The 5153-nt window shown below is 39.4% G+C and overlaps 1 pseudogene; it reads right to left on the reverse strand.

Moving 5' to 3' along the window:
• Positions 1-3836: 3836 nt before the first annotated feature.
• On the reverse strand, positions 3837-4622 carry LOC120293467 (annotated as a pseudogene).
• Positions 4623-5153: the final 531 nt, after the last annotated feature.

The following is a 5153-nucleotide window of genomic DNA, read 5'->3' on the forward strand; positions in this document are numbered from 1 at the left end:
GTCTATGATGACGCAAGCAAATTTACCTATCTCCTATTAGGAAGATGCGTTATTAACTGTTGCCTATATACTTAACTGAGTGCCCTCAAAATCGGTCACTTCCACCCCTTATGAATTATGGATTGGTAGGAAACCAGACTTGAGTAGTCTACGTCCATGGGGATGTGTAGCTTATGTTCATGATTCTTCCCATAAATATGGTAAATTAGGTCATAGAGGGAAGAAATATATCTTTATAAGATATTCCGAATACTTTAAAGGATACGTGTTCATAGGTGAACAAGCTGATGGAAGTGTAATCGAAATGAAGTCACGAGATGTCACGTTCTTGGAGAACGATTTTCCTAATAGAAATGAGATTGATAAGGATTTCTAATTATATGAGATGGAAGATCCTGATAACACACCCACTGATGTTATAGAGGGAAATGAAGATTTACCTCAACACACAAGACCTAGTGGGAGTGTTACATCGCCTGATGAATTGAACTCAAGAGAAATTCAATTGCGTAAAAGTAATCGTAAAAGTATTCATCGTCGTCATTTTAAGATTAAAGGTGAAGCATTTATAATTGCTCAAAAAGACGATGCCGAGCCTAAGACTGTTCAAGAGGCTCGCTCATCCTCTGATAAAGAAGAATGGAGAAAAGCTTTGGAAGATGAGATGGAGTCTATGATGGCAAATCATGTCTGGTGCTTGGTTGATCTATCACAAAATTGTAAGACCATTGGAAACAAATGGGTCTTCAAGATTAAGCGTAGAGCGGATGGATCCATTGAAAAGTATAAGGCTCGCCTTGTGGCAAAAGGTTATACTCAATAAGAGGGTATAGACTATGGGGAAACTTTTTCACCAGTTGTAAGGTTTGCCTCAATACGCTTTATTCTAGCTATCCTTGCACATTTGGACCTTGAATTACATCAAATGGATGTAAAGACGGCATTTCTCAATGGAGAACTAGATGAGGAAATCTATATAAAATAACTAATAGGTTTCATAGCTAAAAGTTAAGAGCATAAAATTTGCAAGCTTCATCGCTCAATATATGGCCTTAAGTAATCATCTAGACAGTGGTATCTTTGTTTTCATCGAGCAATAATAACTTTTGGTTTCACGATGATCGAAGAAGATTACTGTGTATATGTCAAGCGGTCCAAAGATAAATTTGTGATTTTATCATTTTATGTGAACGATATTATGTTGGCTGGAAATGACAAGGTTTTAGTTATCACCATAAAAGAATGATTGTCCTCCAATTTTGAGATGAAGGACATGGGAGAAGCTGCTTATATATTAGGAGTTAAGATCGAAAGAGATCGATCAAGGAAACTCCTTACTTTATCACAAGAGTCTTATATTATGAAGATTCTTGAATGTTTTAATATGCAGCACTGTAATCCCATTGATACCCTTGTCATGCAAGGTGAAAGCCTAAGTACTGAGATGTGTCCTAAAACTCCAGAAGAAATTAAATTAATGGAAACTGTTCCTTACTCTAGTGCAGTCGGAAGTTTGATGTATGCTATGATGTGTACTCGACCTGACATATGTTATGCCGTGGGATTGGTAAGCCGATATCAATCAAATCCCAGTCAAGTACACTGGAAAGCAGTGAAGAGGATCCTAAGATACTTGAAGGGCACCATGGACTATCGACTTTGTTACCAAGGGAGTGATTTTCGCCTATTAGGTTATTTAGATGCTGATTGGGGTGGAGACCTTGATTAGCGTAAATCGACTTCTGGACATGTGTTCTTATTCAATGGAGATGCAATTTATTGGAATAGCAAGAAACAAACATGCATGGCCTTGTCTACGATGGAGGCATAATTTATTGCATGTTCTACTACAGTGCAAGAAGCAGTATGGCTAAAACGTTTCTTGGAAAATTTAGCCATTATCACTGAAGTTCCAAGACCGATGATAGTTTATTGTGATAGTCAAGCAGCCATTGCTTATGTGAATGATCCCAAGTATCATGAAAGGAAAAAGCACATTGACATAAAGAACAACTTCATAAAAGATATAATAGCGCAGAAAGAAGTGATCCTACAATATATTTCAACCAATAGAATGGTTGCTGATCCATTTACGAAGGCTATTCCTAGAGACATATTCTTGACCCATAAGATGTCACTAGGATTGCGTAGAATGTGATATATGTTATTGTGGAGGATCATTGGTTTATGTATTTGTGGACAGATGTATTGTATTTGTTTGTTTATTAGTGATTTGATATTTTATCAATAAGTACAAATCCACTATGAGACTTGCACAAACACACATATATTATTGAAAAGTATGTCAGTAAGCAATGACTGGCTCACTCACACGAGCAATCGCCTCAAGTGCTTTAGATAGCACGTTGAAATGAGACGTTATGTACAAATAAACGCTGAGGAGCAAGTTTAATACATAAAATGATATGTCGCCTTGATTGGAGTCAAGATGAGGTCTGTGATTTATTTATAATAAGACCGAACATGATAGTCCCATAATCAGGTATGCTTGTAAGATGTCGGATGTGAGTACTTAATTTGGCGCTATAGAAAGTGAGCTGATATAGCACTCGAGCTAAACATGAGTACGTGAGGAGCACATGACTATGTTTAGGCTAAGATCCATATAGTGGATATGTTTAATAAATGACGTACGCTCTTATAGAAAGAAAAATCCACTATATCATGTAATTCATACTACATGTGCATTGTATGACCAATAAGGGAAGATGAGTACAATTATCCTTATTTACTCATCGTGTGAGCCCTTGAGGTAATTTATAATTTACCTCAATTTTGTGTCCTATGTTACTTCTGACTATGTTCTCGAAGTGAAAGATCAATGTTGCTACTTTAGTATGTTACCGGTAGTCATGAATAGATATGGCCTTATGGAACGTGTCTAGGAAAGCAATTGTTCTGAAATGGAGGGAAACATGAGTGCGAAGGAAGGCTATTGTTATTTTACATCTATCACATGTATTTGCTGGTCAACCAATTATATCGCTCTATGTGGTTGCGGATATAATTGTAAATACATGGTGTTTTGAGAATAGTCAAGTATAGCCTTTAAGGGATAGGTATACTTGGATTGATGTAACAAAATATGTCTGGGGCACTGTGAGACATCGATTGTTTATTTCTTTTCGGGGTTGTAGCCATTGTGTCATCCCTAACAGCTGCATAATTTGAGCTCCTAAGTGCAGGTGTACTCACTGATCGCACGACTTACTTGCCAGTATGAATTGTTTTGTAAAGTTGATGAATGTTGAATGTCTCATATTCTTGATAGAGTGCTATCAAGCCCATCATGTCTGAGTGAGAGATGTTGTACTTTAGCTAGTACGTCCATGATGGGGTGCAATTAAATCGCACCATATCGACTTGATACGTTACGATGGAAATATAATTTTTGAAAGGGTATGAAGGGTGTCGTATATAAGTTTTTTGTAGACAACCATTGGCACCGGTTGGCAGATCATTCGCACAAAAATTTCTCTCCCTTTCCATCAAAGAAGAAGGCATTTCATTTGACTTTTACAAAGAACAACCGGTATTTACGCTATGGAAATCGAATGCTTTCCTCATGATTGCATTCAGACCAAAGTGAAGTGTTTTTGTTCATGATTCATCCGCGATTCAACGTTTGTTCCAGGGCTAATTGTTGTTTGTGCATTGGATAAAGGTAAGTCGTCTTCCACCGACTTGAATTTCAACACGCTTCTTCGTAAGCAAACAACTAGCAGCAGCAGCACCTACCAATCTCAAAAGCGATACAATCGACGTAGCTTTCAAATGCCACAAGATCCATCTGAACTCAAGAAGACACGAATCCCAACCCACGAAGAAACCATAAAAATCAGCACCAAAGAAACGACAGCATATTAATCGCAACAAACTCCGCAGAATTCCCCACGAAGACACATGAATTTATCCATCCACACGCATAATCGCTTGCGGATTTACCTGGATCCCTCGCTTCCACGACCCACCGCAGGGGCCGAAGACCTTGTCCCGACACGAATGGATGGTCTTAAACTGGTCCACGGCGAGCTTCCTGTTGACGAACCCCACCTATAAGTAGACGGAGTCGGAGGGAGGCAGGTCGACCGCGATCTCGTCGACATCAAGCCAGAACAGGAACTACCGAACCTGGATCCCCTTCAGGTCCGTGATGGAGCTGTAGCTGAGCTTCTCGGTGACCGCTGGTCGTAGCAGACCAGGTAGTCGAACTGACGTAGCGGGGGCCCTCGAGGTCAATGGCGAACCAGCCGTCGTCGAAGAGGTTGCAGGACCGAACGAAGTCCAGAAGCAGGCCGCCAGGGAGGCTGAACTTGGGGAGGAGATCGTAGACTATCGGAGGGGAGCTAGGGTTAGGTATAGAGAGAGAGAAAGGGGAGGGAAGAGGGCGAGGATGGAGACGAGAGTTTAGAGAGAGAAAAACCGGAGGGAAGCTCCAAGGTGTCAAATTCCGATTAATGAATTTTAGGTAAAATCTCAAATAAGGACCCAAAGTGAGTCTATCTTCTCAAATAAGGATTCAAAGTGGCTAACAAGTTTCAAATAAGGATTTGAACTCGCCGGCTGGCCAAAATGTTCACTGACCGGCAAGCGTGTGACATTTCTGGTGGTCAATTTTGTCCACAAAAAATATAGATAGAAACTAACAAATCCTAAAAACAAAATCCCTCAAACTCTTACATTCTTTTGACCTAAAAAAAACTTTTCACGTTTACGTTTTCATGTTTTTCTTCTTTTGCTCTTCATCTTCTCCATTCTTTGTCCTCTCTCGCTTGAAGCATTGGAATTTTCTGTTAATGGAACATGAATCGAAACATAACAAGAAACCCCTACCTTCGTTTATTCACATCTTCTTCTCTCTTTTTTTTCTTTTTTTTATGTCTTCGTTTCTTTCCAACGAATAAGACAAATCTCAAGTAAAGTCGTATTTTCGTTATTGAGACACTAGTGTGTAACACGAGGGCCTCGATTCTTCATTATCTTTTCCTAGGTTTGCTATACACTTTCATCCACACTTCCATTCAAACGAGGTTAGTTTTGTTCAAATTAATGCAATTGATCCTTCGTTCGTTCAAAGTGGTTGTAACTTGTCGAAGCAACATGTTGACAAGGCACCGGCATGTGGCGGAATA

The sequence above is a fragment of the Eucalyptus grandis genome, chromosome 5 (assembly GCF_016545825.1).
Source record: "Eucalyptus grandis isolate ANBG69807.140 chromosome 5, ASM1654582v1, whole genome shotgun sequence".
NCBI lineage: Eukaryota > Viridiplantae > Streptophyta > Magnoliopsida > Myrtales > Myrtaceae > Eucalyptus > Eucalyptus grandis.